The sequence below is a fragment of the Entelurus aequoreus genome, linkage group LG07 (assembly GCF_033978785.1).
Source record: "Entelurus aequoreus isolate RoL-2023_Sb linkage group LG07, RoL_Eaeq_v1.1, whole genome shotgun sequence".
NCBI lineage: Eukaryota > Metazoa > Chordata > Actinopteri > Syngnathiformes > Syngnathidae > Entelurus > Entelurus aequoreus.
Window position 1 is genome coordinate 56,486,352 of NC_084737.1, and position 26,137 is coordinate 56,512,488.

A 26,137-nucleotide genomic window follows, 5' to 3' on the forward strand; every position below is an offset into this window, starting at 1 on the left:
TTGGGGTAGAGGTGCAATAAATATGGTGACCCAGTTTCAGATTGTGTTACCTATTAAGATCTCAAATTTCATGAGATTTGTCAGAAAGTTCTGCCCTAAGCAGAGATTTTTCAACAAATCTCATTAAATATTAAATATTAGATTGTAATAAGGGGCACAATTAAAAATTGGATAATCCAAATGTTGATTCGCTGCCATTTTAATGCATATATGACTCTAAAGGAGGTCAAACTAAACACTAACTACTTCAATATTAGAAGCAGGTTCCACCAAGCTTTAACTTTGGATCAGTGGCCTCAAAGTCCAGTGTGCCAACCATGACACCACAGAACCTGCAAATGCACACTTAAAAATAAGAGATTGTACAATAAACAGTATCTGATTTGATTTGATAGATTTTCAATGATCTCTTGAGTGTGTGCTGTCATGAAAATTAAGTTGAATCTTTAAAATCAGGTCTACGGTCATAGATGATTAGACACTACACCTCTGTGTATGAATGAAAAAGTTATGAGTGAAAACAAGTATTACAAATACAAGAACCTGAGATCCCTAAGCGAGAATCACACAACTACGTATATCAATGAACCATGAAAATGAACTTCACAACAAATCTCATGAAATGTGAGTTTTTAATAGGGGACACAATCGGAAAGTCGACTAGCATATTGTGTACTATTTTCTCCCTCTACCTCACAGCTGTCCTGGGCACTATGAACAAAGGGCTTAACAAGGAAGTGCTTCTCCACACAGAGCCAGATGTCAAATTTAATGAACTAAGTAATACTAGCTGGGTCCAAGAACCAATTGAGTTTGTAAGTTGAGGAACTACTGTATTTGATTTGATTTGATGGATAAAATGAATATACTTACGCAAGTGTGTACAAGGGAAACCGTCATTACTGAACACAGGACTTATAGATACCAGGGTTGTCCAGGAGTTTAACCCATAGCTTCTCGCACCCAAAGCAAGAATAATTAAATAAAATACAATTTAATTTGTATATAACTGTTTATACATATAAGATGTAGCACAAAGTGCTTTATAAAATAAAATAAAATCATTACGTAAATGCAACCCCCTCAAACAGTCCTTCCACCCACCACCACAACACTCATGGCCGTACCTACCATTGAGGACACCGAGGTCATGGCCTCGATAGAAGATGATATGACTGACAGCAAATATACTTTGTATGGGACATCGTGTGCTCTGTACATCACAATGCGGTTAATCATCCTCTTGCCATCCAAATCACTGACGTTGTGTCCTTGGGCAAGACACTTCACCCTTTCCCCCAGTGCCGCTCACACTGGTGAATGAATGATAGGTGGTGGTCAAATTGGCAGCCTGTCATGGTGTGGACTTTTACGCAGCTTACTGCAAGGATTGTTTTCCCGGAATGCAAACGGACTGGACCAGACATCGGTAGAAGGTAGGATCATGATTTAATTTCTACTCAAAAAAGGTTACAAACAAAAAGCGCTCACAGCGGAGGCACAACTTGGCTAAGGAAACAAAACTATCACTTTGACGTAAACTATGTAAAACAAACAACACTTACTGTGACATGAGCAGAGCAGCATGAACTATGAACAAGAATACAAGCATGGAACTATCCTGAAAAGAGCAAGAACAGAGTAATGTCGCCAGGACGACTGACCGGCAATGGCAGGCTTAAATAATGCCTCTGATTAGTGCTCGGGAAGCAGGTGAGCGGGCGAGCACTAATCAGAGACAGGTGAACACAATGAGTAGCGACAGGTGTGATCCAAACAAATGAGGCAGGTAAACTAATGAGTCGCCATGGTGACAAAACAAACAAGGAAGCGCAGATGGTAACTAAAGAAGTCCAAAACTAACAGAACACAACTAAACAAAACATGATCCAGACCACAGATTATGACACAGCCACGCTTCCGTCAGTCTGCCCCAGGGCAGCTGTGGCTACAAATGTAGCTTACCACCATTGTTGTGTGAATGTGCAGTGAGCGCTTTGAGTATCTAGTTGATAGAAAAGCGCTATATAAATCTAATCCATTATTATTAATATTATTATTATCATCCTCTCGCAAGATACGATCTTTGGTCATGCAGAACTGAACTCGCTACAACTCTAGACAACATCGTTACACAATGAAGTCCACTTTTACTTTAAAGGCCTACTGAAATGAAATTTTCTTATTTAAACGGGGATAGCAGATCCATTCTATGTGTCATACTTGATCATTTTGCGGAATTGCCATATTTTTGCTGAAAGCATTTAGTAGAGAACATTGACGATAAAGTTCGCAACTTTTGGTCGTTGATAAAAAAGCCTTGCCTGTACCGGAAGTATCAATCAATCAATCAATGTAGCGTGACGTCAAAGGTTGTGGAGCGCCTCACATCTGCACATTGTTCACAATCATGGCCAGCAGCAGCGAGAGCGATTTGGACCGAGAAAGCAACGATTACCCCATTAATTTGAGCGAGGATGAAAGATTTGTGGATGAGGAAACTGAGAGTGAAGGATTAGAGGGCAGTGGAAGCGATTCAGATAGGGAAGATGCTGTGAGAGGCGGGTGGGACCTGATATTCAGCTGGGAATGACTAAAACAGTAAATAAACACAAGACATATACAGTATATACTCTATTAGCCACAACACAACCAGGCTTATATTTAATATGCCACAAATTAATCCCGCATAACAAACACCTCCCCCCTCCCGTCCATATAACCCACCAATACAAATCAAACACCCGCACAACACACTCAATCCCACAGCCCAAAGTACCGTTCACCTCCGTAAAGTTCATACAGCACATATATTTCCCCAAAGTTACGTACGTGACATGCACATAGCGGCACGCACGTACGGGCAAGCGATCAAATGTTTGGAAATCAAAGCTGTACTCACGGTAGCGCGTCTGCTATCCAACTCAAAGTCCTCCTGGTTGTGTTGCTGCAGCCAGCCGCTAATACACCGATCCCACCTACAGCTTTCTTCTTTGCTGTCTTCGTTGTTCATTAAACAAATTGCAAAAGATTCACCAACACAGATGTCCAGAATACTGTGGAATTTTGCGATGAAAACAGACGACTTAATAGCTGGCCACAATGGTGTCCCAATATGTCCGCACAATCCGTGACGTCACGCGCAAACGTCATCATACCGAGACGTTTTCAGCAGAATATTTCACGGGAAATTTAATATTGCACTTTATAAGTTAACCCGGCCGTATTGGCATGTGTTGCAATGTTAAGATTTCATCATTGATATATAAACTATCAGACTGCGTGGTCGGTAGTAGTGGGTTTCAGTAGGCCTTTAAACATCATTCGATCCGAAATGTACTGTCAACATAACGTTAACATGAAATTATGCTGACGTCACTAATGTTGGTTTTACATGATTGACAATGATGTGAAACGCTGTTGGTATAATACTGTCATATCAGTCAGGTGCCGCCCCGCCCTAAACACAGAACACCCGCTATGCAAAGAGTTTCGTTATCTGTGGGGGGCGAAGGGTGAGTTGAGTTAAGTTGAGTTTGTGTTTATTTAGAACATGCATGCATACAACATGATATGTCACAATTTCCAGTGTCTCTATTCAACATGTTCGAAAAAGAGTAGGAAGAAGCAGAGCTTATTTAATCCTACCCCTTTTCCTTTACATAGCAGTTGCTAAAACTTTTGTTCACTTTCTGTTTCTCAATTTATTCACAATATACTCCATAAGTAAAAACATTAAAAATAAATAAATAGATAAATAATAATTAATGAAGTAAGTTATATTTCATATGATGAGATAAATAAGATTATCTAGAAAATGAATGGATGGATGAAATAAATGCAGCATGTTTATCATAGTTCTTCTTCTTTGTACTTTGTAAACACTTTAAGTTTGTAGAGTTTCTTGAAGTAGATTATATTAGTACATTGTTTGATTTCTTTGGTTAATCCATTCCATAATTTAATTATACATACTGATATACTGAAGGTCTTAAGTGTTGTACGTGCGTACAAATATTTTAAATAAAACATTTTCTAAGATCATATTTCTTCTCTTTTGTTGAGAAGAATTGTTGTATATTATTGGGTAGCAAATTGTGGTTTGCTTTGTGCATAATTTTAGCTGTTTGCAAATTCACTACGTCGTGGAATTTCAGTATTTTCAATTCAGCGAATAAAGGGTTACAATGTTCTCTATATCCAACATTATTATTATTCTAACTGATCTTTCGAACTGAACTGATGGGGGCATTTTGTGTGAATTGAAATGCATGTCAAATGTAAATTATTGAATGACAAGGCACTTCATATGAAATTTTACCCAAATGTATTCCTGGACACGTCATGATCTGTCACTGGTTAGAATATTAAGATAAATTTCTCCTTACAGTTTTGGTGTCCCCGGTAGCATGTGTGACTAGGACATGAATTATGAAGCAACACGTTGTGGGTTCAAACCTGGGTTGCAGTTGAAGTAAATTAAAGTTTTAAAACTCATGTTTTAATGATGTCATTGTAACGATCGGGTTGCATGTTTATGTGGAGGTCATTTTCCCAAGATGCAGACGCACAACTCCGGACGAAGCGTGCAGGTAGGAAATGATTTATTAGTATAAATCATGCAGGAAAAAACAAAAGTGTGCTGATAGCCCGGGAGGTAAAGCTAAGGAGGCTAGTGCGGGAGCTAGCATATAAACAGGAATCCAAAAACTATAATCGTCGTTAGCTGTTGCGTGATGCAAACAAGAAAGCCAGACTGAATGTGGGAAGAAACGAGAATAAATAGCTCTCTGATTGGTGCCCAGGAGCAGGTGAGTGTCCCAAACACTAATCAGAGGCGGGTGAAACTAATCTGCAGTCATGGCAACTGAAACACAAACCCAGGGGTACAAAAAACAGAACTGAGGAAGTCAACACTAACAGGACAAAACATGTTATAATACACCTAAGACCCTAACTTCAGCATAGTCATTAAAAAACATAGATTTCAATGTAGGTTGATTGGCAACACTAGATTGGCCCTAGTGTGTGACTGTGAGCGTGAATGTTGTCTGTCTATCTGTGTTGGCCCTGCGATGAGGTGGCGACTTGTCCGGGGTGTACCCCGCCTGCAGCTGAGATAGGCTCCAGCACCCCCCGGACCCAGTAAGGGAAAAGTGGTAGAAAATGGATGGATGGATGGATAGATGAGATACCCATTGTTTCAGCCTTTCAAAGCTTCCCTTGGACCACCATTGTTTGACCTCTATATTTGTCAAATCCTGGTTACGGCCCTGCTCTCTCTCACACACACACACACACACACACACACACACACACACACACACACACACACACACACACACACACACACACACACACACACACACACACACACACACACACACACACACACACACACACACACACACACACACAAATAACATATGTGGCTGAGCACAGAGGAAGCAGGTAAGAACACTATATTAGGGAGCCGGGTGCACCTAGAGCTACTTGATGCAATGACTTTGCCCCTTGGTGGCACGTAGCAAGGGACCAAGGAGCCAACTTGCCAAGGAACCCATGAGACAAAGACACAGCAGCTGCAGATCACCCAGACTTAAACTTGGATCAATGGATTTAGAGTAAAGACTGCTATCCTTTACACCACGGAACCTGCAACAAACAAAATTATCCTACAGTTCACAGTATCTAATTAGATTATATGGATTCTCATTGATCCTTGAGTGTGTGCCGTCTGGAAAATGGAGGTAAAAGTTTAAAATCAAGTCTAAAGTCACAAATGAAAATACTTACAACTGTGTGTATAAGGGGGAAATTAATGACTGGAAATGGGAATTCCAAACACAAGTGTTCGTCCGGATATTAAACACCCATATAGAAAAATCTATATGTTCCTGTAAGGCTGAGACTAAGGCAAAGCTGGTGGCTCACACTGGCACCTCCAAGGTGGCGAGCTGGACCGACTCACTTGTCACGTACATAAGTCCTCTTCTGTTGTATGAACACATTTTCAACATTTTGTTATGTTACAGCATTATTTCAAAATGGAATGAATCCATTTTAGTCCTCACAATACCCCATAATAACAATATGAAATGTGTATTTTCAAAGATGTTTGCAAATTAAAAAAAATAATCACATGTACATAAGAATTCACAGCCTTTGCTCAAAACTTTGTTGATGCACCTTTAGCAGCGAAAACAGCCTTACATTTATTTTTTTTAACACAATGCCACAAGCTTGGCACACCTACCTTTGGGCTGTTTTGCCCATTCCTCTTTGCCCATTTCTCTTTTCAGCACCACTCAAGCTCCACCAGGTTGGATGGGAAGCGTTGGTTTTCATTGGACTTTAACTCTTGTTTGCTTACTCAATGTATTAGTATGACACAGGAGAGCATAGGGACAACTGAACTGTACCAAAATCACCTTACAGAACAGGTTGTAAGCCATGCAAGAAAAAATACCAAACACCAGTGGAGGAGAGTTGGAAATGCATGAAAAAACATATGGAAGAAGACCTGCAGGGATGTGCTGGGGAGAAAGAAAACAATTAACAAGCCGTGGATGTCAACAGACACAATGAAAACAATAGAAGAGAGTAGGGTTAAAAGGGACAGAAAACACAACAGCAAAACATGAGCACAAAGGCAGAAGCACATAGAGAGTACAAAGCTGCAAAAAAGGAGGTTGAAAAATAAAGCGTTAAACGCGACAAAATAAATTATATTGAAGACTTGGCACAGCAAGCAGAAGTTGCAGCTTCAAGGAACAACTTGAAGGATCTATACCAGACCACAGAGAACCTTGCAGGCAAGTTTAGGCGGACAAACACAGATCCGCAACAATAGGGCCAAGTCCTGACCACCAAAGAAGAACAGCAGAAAGGATGGACGGAGCACTTCAGGCAACTGTTCAACAGACAATAGAGATCCCACCAGATGTTGAAGGTAAGCTGCAACCCGGTAACAAGATTTAAAGTAAAGAAGGCAATAAAGGGATTGTGCCATGGCAAGATGGAAGGGCCAGACGAGATCCCTGCAGAAGCCTTAAAAAATAATGCTCTAGAAACCTCAACTATCATGCTTCACCAGCTCATCAAGCAGATATGGTAGGAAGAGATCATCCCAACGGACTGCAAAAACGGCCTAATTGCTATTGTACCCAGGAAAAGAGACCTCGGGGGTTGTAACAACTACCGAGGGATCATGCTGCTATCAACACCAGGCAAAGTGTTCAATCGCATTATTTTGGAGAGGCTACAGAAAGAGGTTGATGTTGTGACGACCTGTCATGTCAGGTGTCACATGATTTGTTGATTGCTTAGTTTCTGTGTTCATTTCCTGGTCAGCGCTTTTATTTTAGTTCCACTTTCTGTCTCCCTGAGCGCTTTTTCTCCTTGCCTGCCGCTGATTGGCAGCCTGGCCACACCTAGTTGTGGTTGCCAATCAGGCTTCTATTTATGCCCGCCTCGCTCTCCAGTCAGGAGTCACTCGAGGATTGTTTAATGTTGAATACTGTCCTTGCTGCGTTTAGGCTGTTCATGCTTAAATTGTGACCTTGGTTATGCTTTTGTGCACTTCTCTGCTGCACCTCTTTGTGCTATTTGTGAGAATTAAAAACTCTTACCTGCACATCTTCCTCCTGTCTCCTGCATCTTGGTTTCCAACTATCGCAGCGATGTGAGTTTGTGACAGATTTAAGACTAAGAGAGAACCAGGCTGGTTTCCAGAATGGTACATTGTGCAGTGACCGAATTGCCCCCTCAGGATCATCATCAAACAGTCCATACAATGGAACACACCTGTGTATGTCAATTTTATTGACTTTGAAAAGGACTTGACAGCATAGACTGCATGTTACTATGGAAGCACATGTCTCACTATAGGATCCCTCCAAAATATGTAAACATCATCAAGAACACATAGCTGGGTATGTAATGTTATGTGCTCCACCAGGGATCTGCACATAAAAATACCTTCTACCTTCTCTCTCTGTTTCTCTACCTCCCGTGCATAGATTGGATCATGAAACAACATGCAATAAAAAGAACGGCATCCAGCGGAGTCTGACATAACACCTTTTTCGATCTCGACTTTGCGGATGACATCGCACTCCTGTCACATACACACCAACTGACACGGGACAAGCCAACAAGGCTGAAAACAACCGCAGCTGAGCTTTGACTCAAAATAAATGGGCCTAAAACCTGGCGTCATACATTTTACATTTAAAAACCGATACCGATAATAATGAAACCGATACTGATAATTTCCGATATTACATTTTAAAGCATTTATCGGCCGATAATATCGGCGGCCCGATATTATCGGACATCCCTATTGAAAAGGATTCGCAAATCATTGTATTCTGTTTTTATGTACGATTTACACAACGGGCCAACTTCACTGGTTTTGGGTTTTGTAGTTTGAACAGCGTCTTAAACTGGAATATATCAATACACTGTTTGACTTCTTTGCTTAATCCATTCCATAATTTGTTTCCACATGCTGATATACTAAATCTTTTAAGTGTTGTACGTGCATACTAGTGTTTTATGTTAGATTTTTCTCGAAGGTTATATTTCTCCTCTTTAGTTGAGAAGAATTGTTGTACATTTTTTGGTAGCAGTATAAAGTTTGCTTTGTACATAATTTTAGCTGTTTGCAAATACACCAAGTCCTTGAATACTAACAGTTTGGATTTGATCAATTAAGGGTATTTTCTCTGTATCCAACATTGTGTATTATTTTAACTGACCTTTTTTGTAACACTGTTAGTGAATGAAGTGCACATTTGTAGTTGTTTCCCCATATTTCTGCAAAATAACTCAGATATGGTAACACTAGCGAGCAGTAAAGAACATGGAGTGGGTTTTTTTGTCCAGTTCATATTTTGATTTGTTCATTATTGAAATATTTCTTGCTTTTTTAAGTTGTCTATATTTTATATGAGATTTCCAGTTCATTTTATCATCTATTATTACTCCCAAAAATTTGATTTATTTTACTCTTTCACTAGCCATGTGTACATGGACAACATTTACTTAATCTGATCACCATTCGGATTAGAATGTTCCTGTGTGCATGGACCCTGAAAAAAAGGATTTGATTATGACTTGCATTTTCATGCACCACACCTTAAATCGGAATACTTTACTTTGACATGCTCAGAACCGAACAGAGCGGAAAGGTGTTACTATTGTTACGGAAAGATTAGTATTGCAACAACGCGTCATCAGTAGGTTAAAACTACCCTGTGTTACGACGGTCTAAACCCAACTCACATTTGTGCTATGGCGCCTTCTTATAGATTAGTCTGCTCACTGCTGGTGCTGACTAAGCATTGACTTCCACTGTAAACAAACATGGCTTTGTGCATTTCTGCTTGTTCAACGTTGTCACAGTATTTATTTATCTTTTTTTTCTTTTTTTTTCTGTTCACTACTTTTGTTTTACCTCTCTTTTTGAAATGTAGCTGTTATGTGCTTTTTATGTTGTGATTATGTACGGGTTGCGGCGCGTCTTGTTTCAGCATTATGTGTATGTGTTTGAGGCGAGCAGTTAACACTTGGAGTAGCTCTCAGATCGTCAACAAAACAGCTCGTTTGTCGCGTTTGGAATGCATGGCTCCGATGGTTGTGTTCCCTCCAATGCAGAAAAACAAGCAGGAGCAGCGTGCAGGTAGGATTGTGTTTTAATTATTTAAGGTAGGACAAAAAATAAAAATAAAAACTAAGACGCTAAACAAGCGTGGAGCCAAAAATCTAATTGTCACCAAGGGTGAACAGTAAGGAATTCTCGAATACGGAAAAAACACTTAAGTATGGTGAAAACAGGATGAAACGCAAGTGTCGCCGAGAGCGGTCATTGACCCAGCAACTTGTGCTAGGTGACTGAAATCTATAAAGGGGAGTAAGTAAGTAAGTAAGTACATTTTATGCCACGGCGCGGTCTCGAACCCACAATTCTCCTGCAGAAAGTTCCTCCAACACTCAGGCTGGCAATATGCCAGGATACGCCCCTGTACGCGCCAGGCGCTTCACGCCCACGCAACGACGCAGCTGCAGACTATTGGCAATCAGCGCATCTGGCAATAATCCGAGCGGCAGCATAAAGACCAGTCGACCCTTGGAGCCTACGCCGGAACGTCGTTAACTCATCGCAGTAAGCATTCCGTCTATGGCTTCCCTCCCGTGTACATGCTCTCTTCTTGTCCTCCTTGTTTCCTGCAACTCATGTCCTTTGTGCCTCCCGCAGTATCCTTCCTGTTGCGTGTGCTCGAGTTGTGTACCTCGACCTCCCTCCGGACTTCGGACTGCTTTCCTCGATCCTCGACCCCCGCTTGGACACGGACCTCGTTGCTTCTCTCCAGCCCCCGACCGCTCGCCTGCCCACGGACACCCTCCTTGCCTCGCCCCTCTGGACTGACGAAGGATCCATCCAACACGCACTCACAACAACCCTTGGTAACATTTACATTGTTAAATTTACACATCGTACTGCACCAAACACTTAGAGTAGCATACACCTCCCACACACTCCTCAAAGGTTACAATAAACCTGGTAACCTGAGCTTCCTCGTGGTGTCGTCTCCTTCCACCCCTCACGTACATAACATTTTATTTATAAAGAGCTTTTCACAGATAAAATCACAAAGCACTGTACAAAACGTAGGTGAAGTAAAATAACAATTCAATTAAAACAACAGGGGCAACATCATAAAAAGGATAACAATTGGATTAAAAATGATAGTTGTAAGGTGCATTAACTAAAAGCTTTACTAAAAAGAGAAGTTTTCAAATGTTTCTTAAAAGTGTCAACACAGTCAAGATCACAGAGGGACTGGTGCAAATTGTTCCAGAGTCTGGGAGCTATAGACTGGAATGCCAGGTCTCCACTGGTTTTAAAACAAGTTTTTGGGATCTTTAGAAGACCCTGGCCTGAAGACCGGAGACTCTGCCCTGACGAGTAGGGGCATAACTGAGGGGCCCCACCATGCAATACACAGCATGTTAGGACTAAAATCTTAAACTCAATGCGGAATGATTAACCAAAACATCTGGTGGGAACACTAATTACTAAACAAGGGCAGGTGTGGAGAGTTAGTGCCCATAGCAACCAACAGTAATCGAAAAAGAAAGAGGGTACAGCCAGGAAACAGACAAAACATAGGAAAAAAGCTAAACATAAATCAGGCTATGACTTGTTAAGACGACAACCGGATCCTTCCTTTTATTGTTACATCGACACATATGACACTACATAATATACTTTGGTTTTTGAGAGTCTCGTATTAAAGCAACAAACTCAACAGCATATAACGCTACTTCTGTACATGTTGAATGGGGGGCTACTGTCAGGCTTGTCACTGACAGTTTAGTTATGTTTTGAGGTTTTCCTCTGTTTGTCTTTATTTCCTGTCTGCGCTCTAATTTTGGTTATTTCTTACTTGTCCCCTCAGCTGTGGCTGATTGGCACCTGGCCACACCTGGTGTCAATCAGCCAGCTGCTATTTAAACCTGCCTTCCCCTCCAGTCAGTGCTGGATTATTGTCATTCCTACCTGTCGTGTAGATATCGTTACAGCTACTACCTGTCGTGCTACTACTTGTCCTTGTACCTGTCGTCGTAGCGGTAAGCTGTTCCTGTTAGCTATTTGTAGTTTGCTTTCACCTAGCTCTTTTGTTTTGTGTTTTTTTGTTAGCCATTAGCTTTTTCCAGTTTTTCTGTTTGCTGGTTCCTGTTTTCAGTTTTGGCTATTCCTAGTTCCTGGTTTGTGTTTTTACCTTTATTTTATGAACATTAAATCATGTTTTCCTAGACCAGGGGTCGGCAACCCAAAATGTTGAAAGAGCCATATTGGACCAAAAATACAAAAACAAATCTGTCTGGAGCCGCAACAAATTAGAAGCCATATTACATACAGATAGTGTGTCATAAGATATAAATTGAATTAAGATGACTTAAAGGAAGCTAAATGAGCTCAAATATAGCTACAAATGAGGCATAATGATGCAATATGTACATATAGCTAGCCTAAATAGCATGTTAGCATCGATTAACTTGCAGTCATGCAGTGACCAAATATGTCTGATTAGCACTCCACACAAGTCAATAACATCAACAAAACTCACCTTTGTGCATTCATGCACAACGTTAAAGGTTTGGTGGACAAAATGAGACAGAAAAAGTAGTGGCATAAAACACGTCCTAGAAAGTCGGAGAAAGATATACATATAAACAAACTAAGGTGAGTTCAAGGACCGCCAAAATTAGTAGGACAAAACGGCGCTCGCCAAATACTCGAATCAGTGAAGCCTGTTTAATATAAACAGTGTGCTTTATAACAATTAGGGAGGTTTGGGTCATGTTTGTCCTCCTACAGTAACCATACTAAAACAAAAAATATATTTTTTTCCCATCATCTTTTTCCATTTTTCATACATTTTTGAAAAAGCTCCAGAGAGCCACTAGGGTGGTGCTAAAGAGCCATGCGGCTCTAGAGCCGTGGGTTGCGCTAAAGAGCCGCATGCGGCTCTAGAGCCGCGGGTTGCCGACCCCTGTCCTAGACAAAGCCTGCCATCTCTGCATCTTGGGGTTCGTCACCAACAACACACTCTGACAGAATAATCCAGCCTCCTAACGCGAATCCCGCAGAGATTTCTATGGCAGAGAGACTTAACATTGCTTTATCATTGATGGCCGAATCAAAAAAAAGCTTTGCCTCGTTTTGTAATCCCTCCCACCCATCCCTGTCCTGTGTTGGCTTCTCGGGGGACGTCTGGGATCCGTCCCTTGAGGGGGGGGCTATGGGTGGCTGTGCAGCTGGGGAGGCACAGCTACTTCTCGCCCCAGTGGGTCTGCAACAGACGGCGCCATCATCTCAAGTGGGTCTGCAACAGACGGCGCCATCATCTCAAGTGGGTCTGCAACAGACTGCGTCATCATCTCATGTGGGTCTGCAACAGACGCCACCATCATCTCCGGTGGGCCGGCAGACGCCACCATCATCTCCGGTGGGTCTGCAACCTACGGCGCCATCATCTCCGGTGGGCCGGGCAGACGCCACCATGCACTCCGGTGGGCCGGCAGACGCCACCATGCACTCCGGTGGGTCTACAACCTACGCCACCATGCACTCCGGTGGGTCTACAACCTACGCCACCATCATCTCCGGTGGGTCTTAAACCTACGGCACCATCCTCTCCGATGGGCCAGCAGAGGGCACCACCATCCTCTCCGGTGGGCCAGCAGAGGGCGCCACCATCCTCTCCGGTGGGCCAGCAGAGGGCGCCACCATACTCTTGTCGGCCACGGATGTGGTCGTTTCACGGGCGACCGCCTCACCAATTGCGGCGGCGTTCAACTCTCGGTCGCCACCTGACTCTTCCCCGCTGGTTACGGGGACACCTGGCCTGGCGGCCCACCGCCTTGTCCTCGCTCCACCCTCCCGTGACTTTGGACTGTTTTTTTTTGGGGTGGGGGGGGGGGGGGTTGCTAGAACGTCTGGTATCCGTTATCGGAAGGGGAGCTACTGTCAGGCTTGTCACTGACAGTTTAGTTATGTTTTGAGTTTTTCATCTGTTTGTCTTTATTTCCTGTCTGCGCTCTTATTTTGGTTATTTCCTACTTGTCCCCTCAGCTGTGGCTGATTGGCACCTGGCCACACCTGGTGTCAATCAGCCAGCTGCTATTTAAACCTGCCTTCCCCTCCAGTCAGTGCTGGATTATTGTCATTCCTACATGTCGTGTAGATATTGTTACAGCTACTACCTGTCGTGCTACTACTTGTCCTTGTACCTGTCGTCATAGCGGTAAGCTGTTCCTGTTAGCTATTTGTAGTTTGCTTTCTCCTAGCTCTTTTGTTTTGTGTTTTCTTGTTAGCCATTAGCTGTTTCCAGTTTTTCTGTCTGCTGGTTCCTGTTTTCAGTTTTGGCTATTCCTAGTTCCTTGTTTGTGTTTTTACCTTTTATTTTATAAATAAATAAATCAATGAACATTAAATCATGTTTTCCTGGACAAAGCCTCTGACAGAGACAGCAGCAAGACAATCGCTTCATTCCGAGACTATAAAATGTAGTCCCCCTCCACCACCAAAGTATAGCTGACATTAAAGACATGCGCAGTAAGGATAATCGTACCCGAATTTTAGAAGATGTGTTTTCATGCGCTATAATCCAAATCACTTTCGGTATAAACCACCCGTCTCGATCGGAATGAAATTTTGATCTGAACCTGTGTGATCGGGTCCGAATATTCCGAATGGCGTGTTTACATGAAGGCTTTTAATCCGATTAAATGTACCCATGGGCATATTGTTACGGCTCAGACCCCTGCCGTCTGTGCGCACCTCGGGACACGCCCACGGGTGCGCACATCCAGGGACGCGCCGCGCGCGTCTCCGCCCTGCAGCAGCCACCAGCTGCAAACACTCACCGGCTATCTGCACACCTGATCCTGATGAGGGCGTGCTGGATAAAGGCAGGGTGGACCCAAGGATCGGCGCGGGAACTTAGTTTTCTCATGGTGTCACGTAAGCGAAGCTTTAGCGCGCTCTTCTTGTTTTCCTCTCCGTGCCTTGACCCCCTGTCTTCTCCCGTGTCCCCGCAGTACCCTCCGTCGCCTGGACAGTGAGCTGTGCGTCTCACAATTCCCCGGAGCTTCCTCTGGACACTGACTGCCTCCCTCGATCCTTGACTTCCCTCGCTTGGCTCCTCTCTACCCCTGGACTTCCTCATCTCTCGTTCAACACTTTGGTAACACACATTCCAGTTAAATACTACACACATAGTCTTACATCACACACTCCTGTATTCTAGTTCACACTCCATTTCCTTAGTTTAGTTGTATTTTTTTATATATATTATATATATTATATATATATATATATATATATATATAATAAATAATTGTACATACTCCCCCTGGTGTATGTTTGCCGTCACCTCCCCTAATAAACCATTACAGTAAGTTCCCGCCAATTGATTAGGGACCTGACGGCCCAGTGACTTTAGCCCCACCCCCAGTGGCTTTAGCTCCGCCCCCAGTGACTTTTTTTTTTTTCTTTCTCCTTTTTTCCCCCTTCTCATCATGTCTTTTTCTTTTCAATCCACCCTGGACAATTTTTCTAGCCCACCTGAGCAAAATCATGGACTGTTTAGCAGTACAGTAGGGATAGAGGAATTTACCCGCCGCCTGGCCACCCACCTCCCACCCTTAGTGACTGTCCCTCAGTCAGCTGGAAGCGTCTGGCATCCGCTTTCGGAGGGGGGGGATGATACTGGTGGCTGTGCTGGTGTGAGGGCGCAGCTGCAACCAGACAGACTTCCCTCGGCCAGACTTATTCCACCTATTTTTTGTTTTTCCCAGCCACCAGCCCCTTGGCTAGCCCCTGAGCTAGCACCAGCCCCCTGGCTAGCCCCTGAGCTAGCACCAGCCCCTCGGCTAGCCCCTGAGCTAGCACCAGACCCTCGGCTAGCCCTTGAGCTAGCACCAGCCCCTCGGCTAGCCCCTGAGCTAGCACCAGCCCCTCGGCTAGCCTCCGAGCTAGCCCCAGCTCCTCTACTAGCCTCCGAGCTAGCCCCAGCCCCTCGACTAGCCTCCGTGCTAGCACCAGCCCTTCGACTAGCCTCCGTGCTAGCACCAGCCCTTCGACTAGCCTCCGAGCTAGCACCAGCCCCTCGGCTAGCCCCTGAGCTAGCACCAGCCCCTCGACTAGCCTCTGAGCTAGCGCTAGCCTCCGAGCTAGCACCAGTCCCCAGGAGAGCCCCCGCGTCTCCACCAGCTCCCAGGCTGGCCCTGACCTTCGGCCCTCGTCCTGCAGCGCCAACCTCTGCACCTTGGCCTGCAGCGCTGACCTCTGCACCTCGGCCAGCAGCGCCGACCTCTGCACCTCGGCCAGCAGCGCCCACCCCAGCGCCTCGGCCTGATCCTCAGCCGTCTTCCACGCCTGCATCGCCGATGACGTCCGCTGCTTCCACGCCTGCATCGCCGATGACGTCCGCTGCTTCCACGCCGCCGATGACGCCCGCTGCTTCCACGCCGCCGAAGACGTCCGCCGCTTCCACGACGCCGACTTCATCCTCTTCGCCTCAGACGTCACCTCCTCGTTTCCGGCGAGACGCACCATGGCGCCACTCGTGTCTTCCTTCCCGACGGCCAAGATGGTGGCCATTCTTGGGTCGCCCGCCCCGCCGGCCTCAGCAGCGTTTTACTCGCCGCCGCCACCAGACTCGTCCCCGGTGGATTCGGGGACACTTGGGCCGGCGACCCACCACCAGTTCGCCCCTCCGCCCTCCCCTGTCTGTTGTTCCTGTTTGGGGGGTTCTACTTCCAGGACATCTGGAATCTGTCCATAGGGGGGGGATACTGTTACGGCTCAGACCCCTGCCGTCTGTGCGCACCTCGGGACACGCCCACGGGTGCGCACATCCAGGGACGTGCCGCGCGCGTCTCCGCCCTGCAGCAGCCACCAGCTGCAAACACTCACCGGCTATCTGCACACCTGATCCTGATGAGGGCGTGCCGGATAAAGGCAGGGTGGACCCAAGGATCGGTGCGGGAACTTAGTTTTCTCATGGTGTCACGTAAGCGAAGCTTTAGCGTGCTCTCCTTGTTTTCCTCTCCGTGCCTTGACCCCCTGTCTTCTCCCGTGTCCCCGCAGTACCCTCCGTCGCCTGGACAGTGAGCTGTGCGTCTCACAATTCCCCGGATCTCCCTTTGGACACTGACTGCCTCCCTCGATCCTTGACTTCCCTCGCTTGGCTCCTCTCTACCCCTGGACTTCCTCATCTCTCGTTCAACACTTTGGTAACACACATTCCAGTTAAATACTACACACATAGTCTTACATCACACACTCCGGTATTCTAGTTCACACTCCATTTCCTTAGTTTAGTTGTATTTTTTATTATATATATATATATATATATATATATATATATATATATATATATATATATATATATATATATATATATATATATATATATATATATATATATATATATATATATATATAATAATTCTACATACTTCCCCCCGGTGTATGTTTGCCGTCACCTCCCCTAGTAAACCATTACACATATAGCTAATAACTAATCTATTTGTATTTGTGTTTGACTTTCCTGTTACCAAATAGTATTAAAAACATTTGTATTTTAGTTTTACTGAGATTCAAAGATAGCCTTTTTAATTTTTTCATTTTTTTGTTATTTTTTGTATTAGCTTCTGTGTGTTTTCTCCTGAACAAAACACAGTTGTCGTCTGCAAATAATACTAACTTCAAGTCTTTTATAACTTCACAAATATTGTTTATATAGAGATTAAACATTATTGGTCCCAGTATTGATTCAAGACCAACCCTCTGATGCCATACCTTTCTAGTTTGTTGATTAAAATATTATGACTAATTGTGTCAAATGCTTTTGTTAAATCCATAAACATTGCTGCTGCACACTGTTTATCATCTATTGCATTGGTAATTTTCTCTGTTATCTTTATTAATGCCATTGATGTTGAAATGTTAGCTCAGAATCCATATTGATTCTCTGTGAGTGTTTCATTTTCCTTCATGAATTGGTCCAATCTGTTGTTGAATAATTTGTTAATGATTTTAGAAAATTGTGGCAGTAAAGAAACAGGTCTGTAATTTGTAAAATGGTGTTTGTCTCCAGCACAACTTCAGCTATTTTCATTTTATCTGGGAATTTTCCTGTTTGATATGATAGATTGCTGATATACTGTATGTTTTAAAGGTTCTGAAATTTCTTCAATAACTGTTTTTATTGTTTCCATATCTATTCTATGACAGTCAGTGGAGGTCTTGGATTTGAAATTTTGATTATGTTTTTGGAAAAATTTTGAGGAACAAATGGGGTTGGATTCTTGTCTATGGTTTCATTCGAGTCTTCAACTTGATCCATTATGAACATCTGGGATCGTCTGTTCCTGTTTTGTTACTATATATGTAACCGGTGGTCTTTTCCTCTGCGTTGTGTGTCTTTAATGGAACACGACCGACACCATGGATTGCTCAGCTGCACTTTACTGACAATACAGAACATACAATTGTCGTCAATAACTTTGTTTCCATCGTCAAGTCCCTCTCCCGTTATCGTGGACAAAAGGGCAGTACAACAGTGAAATAAACATACCTGACAATACAGAACATACAATTGTCGTCAATAACTTTGTTTCCATCGTCAAGTCCCTACACAAATATAATACAGAAAAACGTAGTGAACTTAAATTCTTAACATGACAATGTTTCTGTCGTCGCATGCACGCCTACCTCTCCCGTTATCGTGGACAAAAGGGAAGTTGGAAGGCGTGTCCAACGCATATAAAAAGACAGGTGTCACAGTAATTATTGCAGTAGGAGGGACAACGAGACAATGGTTCCACATTGACAAAACATTGAACAATATCCAGGTATTTACATGTAACTTACACATTTTGTGTAATTATAACAATAATAAAGCATTATAAAATACATTATTTACAAGACATAATTGACCCTGTTACATATATACAGAATATTTGTTAAAGCATTCAGCTACTTCATATTTTAATTTTCTTTTTTCCCCTCTGAGAAGTATTGAGGGTAGTAATCTTTTAGCAACATTTTTGATAAGGCTATTTAGCATGCCCCATGTTGCTCTCATGTTGTTTTTGTTATTGGCCAACAGTTCATTGCGGGACTGGCGCTGCCGGAGAATAGTGTGCATGGTGGGAAGATCGGGGGTCGGGGAGAGGGAGTGGAGCGAGCTCTTTACGTGCCGTCTGGTTCCGACATGGCCAGAACGTACTGTAATAGTACCGCGAGAAGAAGACAGCATTGAGGCTGGGAGAGCGTTTAGCTTTGGGCGTATTTATTAAAGAATATATATATATATATATATATATATATATATAATTTACATAATATATTATATTATATATAATATATATAATATAATGTGTATTTAACCAAAAGGAAATGGGTGTCTTTGTGTAGTATTTAACTGGAGAGTTTTACCCTAAATGTTGGAGGTGCGTGTACAGCAGGCCTGGGCAAATTAAGGCCCGGGGGCCACATGCGGCCCGTTAAGCTTTTCAATCTGGCCCGCCGGACATTCCCAAATCATTTTTTTTAGAACTTTAAGATGGAAACTGTAGCTGCCATTATGATGTGCAGTGATGTTTTCAAGTTACCATAACTCTTGAACTATACAAAGTATTTTGATGGTTGGAATCTGCGCTTATGGATGATATACCAGTTACTATGGTAATCTACGTCACAGCAGCTCAGACGAGGCACCAAGCAGTGTGGGCGGTAAGCGTTTCGACAGACGCGGAAGGAGATTTTGACAACAAAGTTCTAAAGCTTAAAGGCCTACTGAAACCCACTACTACCGACCACGCAGTCTGATAGTTTATATATCAATGATGAAATCTTAACATTGCAACACATGCCAATACGGCCGGGTTAACTTATAAAGTGCAATTTTAAATTTCCCGGGGAACTTCCGGTTCAAAACGCCTTTGGAGTATGACGTATGCGCGTGACGTCGCGAGGTCCACGGAAGTGTTTGGACCCTATTGGACACTCTGTTTTCTTCGACAAAATTCCACAGTATTCTGGACATCTGTGTTGGTGAATCTTTTGCAATTTGTTTAATGAACAATGGAGGCTGCAAAGAAGAACGTTGTAGGTGGGATCGGTGTATTAGCGGCTGGCTGTAGCAACACAACAAGGAGGACTTTGTTGGATAGCAGACACTAGCGCCGGCGACCTCACCTTGACTTCCTACGTCTCCGGGCCGCCGACCGCATCGTCGATCGCTGGAACGCAGGTGAGCACGGGTGTTGATGAGCAGATGAGGGCTGGCTGGCGTAGGTGGAGCGCTAATGTTTTTATCATAGCTCTGACGAGGTCCCGTTGCTAAGTTAGCGTCTTTAGCAACAGCATTGCTAGGCTTCGACAGGCGGCACAGCATTAACCGTGTATTTACATGTCCAGTGTTTGGTTCGGTCTCTCCTGATAGTAGTATTGTTGATCTTCTGTCTATCCTTCCAGTCAGGGATTTATTTATTTTGTTTCTATCTGCATTTGAGACAGATGCTATCACGTTAGCTCATGCTAAAGAGCTTCGTCGATGTATTGTTGTGGAGATAAAAGTCACTGTGAATGTCCATTTCGCCTTCTCGACTCTCATTTTCAAGAGGATATAGTATCCGAGGTGGTTTAAAATACAAATCCGTGATCCACAATAGAAAAAGGAGAGAGTGTGGAATCCAATGAGCCAGCTTGTACCTAAGTTACGGTCAGAGCGAAAAAAGATATCTCTTGAACTGCATTCTAGTCCGTCACTTTAATGTTCTTCATCCACGAATCTTTTAATGGGGTAATCGTCGCTTTCTCGCTCCGAATATCCCCCGCTCCATGTAAACAACGGGGAATTGTGAGCAGCACTACCGCTTGTGACGTCACGCTACTTCCGGTAGGGGCAAGGTTTTTTTTTATCAGCGAGCAAAAGTTGCGAACTTTATCGTCGATTTTCTCTACTAAATCCTTTCAGCAAAAATATGGCAATATCGCGAAATGATCAAGTATGACACATAGAATGGATCTGCTATTCCCGTTTAAATAAAAAAAATTCATTTCAGTAGGCCTTTAATTATATATCAGATTATAGGTGGGTTTATTTTGCACCCTTCGCGTTCATATTTCACTGTTTGTTGCATTTTTGTTGCGTTTCAGTTGATTGTAAAATATGTCAATCGAAAAAGGGTGTGACATTCATATTTTGTCAATATTCAGTGTTTTATCCTTCATAGTAAAATGTAAAATTCCATTACGTTTTTTTAAGGCGGTCTGTCATAAAGTTTTTAGCATTCAATCAGACATTATTGTGAGGTTTTGTATTAGTGTTCCTAAAAATAGATATACCGGCCCCAGACACATTTTTTTCTCTAAATGTGGCCCCTGAGTCAAAATAATTGCCCGGGCCTGCTGTACAGGTTGCCACGTTCTGGCACTGGATCTCTGGTCACTGTGGTTTACATAGGCGTCCCTCTCATCAGTGCCGGGTGTGTTGATTGCAGATGGAAAGCAGCTGCCTGCTGCAGTTGGAGTGACGCGCGATCGAGCGTGCCTGAAGGTGCGCTCAGCGCGGCTCACAGATGAACGCGCACTGGTGTGCGCCCGGGCCATGACATGGTCCGTTTAATTTGATAAATATTTTGCAATTTGCTGTCCATGTTTGTTGTATTTTACCATGTTTTTCTAGATTCCGTGCTTCCCTGGCAATTACTCTGTTGGTTTTCGTTAAATGTTCATTTGTATACACATTTGTTCCTCTTAGTTTCCTTCACTGTTTAAATAATGAAGTTTTGTGTTTTTTGTTTATTGCTGGTGAGGATCCGTCTTTTTTTCTGCGGAGTGGATGGCAGGCTTCAGTGTTGTCGATGTTAATTTCCACTCCCCTAGACTTCATGAATTCAGCCACCTGCTGCTATGTAGAGCTAATGTCCAGTCCTCCGGGCTCCCCCCCACCGTCTGGGGCCACCGTCTTAGCACAGGTCTGGAAATTGATGTTGAGCCTGTCACAATTACTTCATTTATTCTAGAATAGAATGAAGAAACGAAGTTCCTCTACTCTGTCTGTTAGCGCATGTATTTGTCTGTCCTTTTCATCGTTTTGAACTCAAAATAACTTTACCTCCTCTAACAACTGCATTATTGTTACCTGTTTTTGTTAAATTTTTGACAACTCCGCTGTTAAAAACTCCAACACTCTTTTAATTTCCTCGCTTTCCTCAGCAGCGTGCACCTTCTTTGGCCCCATGTTGACTATGCACTATGTACTGCAGACTATGTACTGCAGTTTTGTTGATGATTCTGGTGGATCTCTGCTATCGCTCATGGGGACCTTCTGTTGTTAGCTGATCTCTCGCTAGCCTCTCTGCCGTAGTCCGCCGCCGCTGCTCCTCAACTCCACCGCTCAATTGATCGCCAGGCTACTCAGCGAGAAAGTTCCTCCTCGCACTCTGCCATCGTTCTTTCGAACACTGCAATTATTTTCTTCAACAGCCGTAGTTCTTTGTTAGCAGCTAGCAAGCTGAGCTAATTAGATAGGTATAATTATGACATGTGCTTGGTGCCGAGACTTTGTTATAATGTCCACATAGTTCAGTGGGCGGTACTTTTGTGCCTTGTGTGTTCACTTGTAATGTTGTTTTTATTTGCACCATATGTGAGAAATGTTGTTTGGCCTTCTCCATATTAAGCTACGCACAAAACATTTCATCATGGCACACAAAACTATTTTCTCCATTGCTAGGGTCTGCACATTTTTCTGTCATAAAGTCCCCTGGATGTTTGAAAATAAAAAGATTTTGCGATGATCTGCAGTCTGGATTGTAGACTTTGGCGGGCTGCATGTGGCCGCACTTTGTCCATCCCTGGCTAAGAACAGGCATGGCCCAAAAAGGTCTTCAATGTGGCAGTTTGAAGCTTGCTGAGGCGCTGATCCCGTGGGTGCTTCGGGGCCGAGCACCCACGTAGGATAGATGACAACTTTCAGTCTTTAAAACAGTTTTTGAATGATCAATCTTGTAGTTGTAAATTTTGTAGCAAGTCTGGTCCTTTTTACATAATTAAAAAGTCACAAATCATATAGTCTATAATTAACAATCCCTAACCAAGGTTTCATTGTGCCCAATAATGAACTAATGACACAATCATCTTGACTTTGATCATACTGTACACGAGCGAATGAAGGCATACTTACTCAACAGCCATACATGTCACACTAAGGGTGGCAGTATAAACAGTGCTAACACTGTCATAAATATGTGCCATATAGTGACACCACACTAAACAACAACAACAAACACATTTTGGAAGAATATTTGCACCGCAACACAACATAAACACTATAGCATACTAGCCAACCCTCCCGTTTTTACCGGGAGACTCCCGGTATTCAGCGCCTCTCCCGATAACCTTCCGGCAGAAATTTTCTCCCGACAAACTCCCGGTATTCAGCCGGAGCTGGAGGCCACGCCCCCTCCAGCTCAATGCGGACCTGAGTGGGGACATTGATTGATTGATTGATTGATTGATTGAGACTTTTATTAGTAGGTTGCACAGTGAAGTACATATTCCGTACAATTGACCACTAAATGGTAACACCAGTATACGTTTTTCAACTTGTTTAAGTCGGGGTCCACTTAAATTGATAACAGCCTGTTCTTACGTCCGCTTTCCCACAATATAAACAGCTTGCCTGCCCAATGACGTCATAACTGTAGAATGATCGAGGGCGAGTTCTTGGTTTCTTATGTGGGTTTATTGTTAGGCAGTTTCATTAACGTCCTCCCAGCGCGGTAACAACACACAACAACAGCAGTCACGTTTAGTCTACCGTAAAGCAGTTCGTCTGCCGTAAACAGCAATGTTGTGACACTCTTAAACAGTACAATACTGCCATCTACTGGATAGCCTCCAGAACACTGAAATTCAAGTATTTCTTTTATTTATATGTATAATAAAATAAATATATATATATATATATATATATATATATATATATATATATATATATATATATATATATATATATATATATATATATATATATATATATGAAATACTTGAGTTGGTGAATTCTAGTTTAAATATATTCCCCTCTTAACCACGCCCCCACCCCCCACCTCCCAGTATCGGAGGTCTCAAGGTTCGCAAGTATGCACTATAGAAACCAGTTCCCAGAATTCCCTGCAGCACCAACTCTTCCGGGACGCTACAATATAAACAAACACCATTGGTGGATCTACACCAAACATTAACTGTAATGATACCACGTACAATAGCGTATCTAGTCGATATTACTATGATTATAACGATATTGTTTAACATCACAAAATCTTCCTTCGTATTTTTAAAAATGTATATTATGTTTATAAACTCAGGAAATATGTCCCTTGACACATGAGGACTTTGAATATGACCAATGTATGATCCTGTAACTACTTGGTATCGGATTGATACCCAACTTTGTGGTATCATCCAAAACTAATGTTAAGTATCAAACAACAGAAGAATAAGGGATTATTACATTTTAACAGAAGTGTAGATAGAACATGTTGAAACAGAAAATAACCAGATATTAACAGTAAATGAACAAGTAGATTAATAATTCACTTTCTACGACTTGTCCTTAATAATTTTGACAAAATAATAGAATGAGAAATGACACAATATTTTAGTGCATACGTCAGCAGCTAAATTAGGAGCCTTTGTTTGTTTACTTACTACTAAAAGACAAGTTGTCTTGTATGTTCACTATTTTATTTAAGGAAATTGCAATAAGAAACATATGTTTAATGTACCGTAAGATATTTTTGTTAAAATAAAGCCAATTATAAATTTTTTTGTGGTCCTCTTTATTTAAAAAAGTACAGAAATAGTTTTGGTACCGGTACCGCTACCAAAATATTAGTATAGGGACAACCCTAATACACCCACACCGAGCACCCACTGGCAGAAATGTAGATCGGCGCCTATGGCTGGAGTTTCTTTCAAGTTTGGTTTTATTCATCAACTGACTACAACAACAGAACAACAGACTCGACAAGAAACACCAAACATCCCATAGTACAACACATATTCACAGTGGAAATAATGTACTTCATTCAACAGATAAAAAAGAAAAAAATATAAATTTATATATATATATTTTTTTTTTTTTTAAATCTCCGATCATGAAAATAAACGTTATTAATCCCCGTGAATGCTAAAAAGATTGCCACGGCTTTCATGAGTTTCTTGTGATGTCCATGAAAACTTTTGTTGAATGCTAATAGCTCGAAGGGCAGCACATGAGGCGAGGGATGAAGGGAAAAAAAGCCTTTGAATGCGTCGTTGTCCTTCGCGTGATTGGTGGCTGCACACCGCACTTTGGTAAAATTAGCAGAGCCTGGCAGTGATCAACATCTTTAAAAGGCGACATCTTGAATGCTCTGTCTCCCTTGCAGCCCTTGAACTTAAAACAACAGAAAAAATGTATAAAGACGCACGAGTGACTTAAGATGAAGAAAATGTGCTCGAAATGAAAAAAATAACTGAGTAAAATAGCTATAACCTTCTGACAAGCAGGGATTGTTGTAAAAGGGAAAACAAATCCTTGATACGCTGAAATAAAAGGTTGCAGCAGTGACAAGTAAAGAAAGATAATATTTAAATACTTAGAATTATATTTTCTTTGCATACAGCCAACCCTAACCCCATGAAATAAAACATAACATCATTTAACTGTTATGGTACAGGGGGAGAGAGGCAGAGACGTTGGTTAGCTCTAGGCGTATTTATTATAACAAAGGAATGAGGCGTGTAACTAATCCAAATATGTGTGATGAGACTATGTGAAGTGATTATATGAGGAGTGTGAAAGTCTTTCTCTCGTGGGTTCATCTGATGCTGACAAATCCTCACAACAGCCCGGAGGGGAAGTCCAGGGAAAACAAGGCAAGCTTGGAGGTCCAGGGACAGGCAGGAGGTCAGGGGCAGGAGCGAGGCATCAAGGTCCGTGTCCAGGCGAGAGGTCGAGATCCAGGAAGGCAGCCAGGGAACCAGAGGGAATTCGGGGAGACGAGACACACATCTCGAGACCAGGAAACGGAGGAATGCTGCTGGATGGTGACACAGGACACAAGACGATGAGCAGAGAGGAAGAGAAACACAGAGGGAGAAAATGCACATAAGGCTAGAGATGTGTAGGCTTACTGTACAGGAAGGTAGCTACGTTCTGGCCCTGGAACGCAGGTTGCGCTGGCTTAAGAAGCGTGGTGCATCATCAGTATCAGGTGTGCGGATTGCAGATTTGGAACCACTGCGCTGGAGCGCGGCCATGGCAGGAGAGGAACGCGCCGGTGAGCGCTCTGGTGAGAGGAGTGCAACTGGAAGTGCGCTGAGGAGTGGAGAGCGCAGGAGAACGCGCAGAGGAATGCGCCCGCGCCGTGACAATAACATAGCAATAACATTATTAAACACAAATTTATTTTACGGATTATGGTAACATCAACAAATCAACAAACAGAACTGGAAAAAAAATATATTAAAATGTATTTAATACAAATATTTTTTGTG

At 42.8% G+C, this 26,137-nt stretch overlaps 1 long non-coding RNA gene across 1 annotated transcript; it reads left to right on the top strand.

Moving 5' to 3' along the window:
* Nucleotides 1-1,372: 1,372 nt before the first annotated feature.
* On the top strand, nucleotides 1,373-10,576 carry LOC133654066 (uncharacterized). Its single transcript, XR_009826827.1, has 2 exons — nucleotides 1,373-10,168; nucleotides 10,262-10,576. It is a non-coding gene; the product is annotated as an uncharacterized LOC133654066 (long non-coding RNA).
* The last annotated feature ends 15,561 nt before the right edge of the window (nucleotides 10,577-26,137 follow it).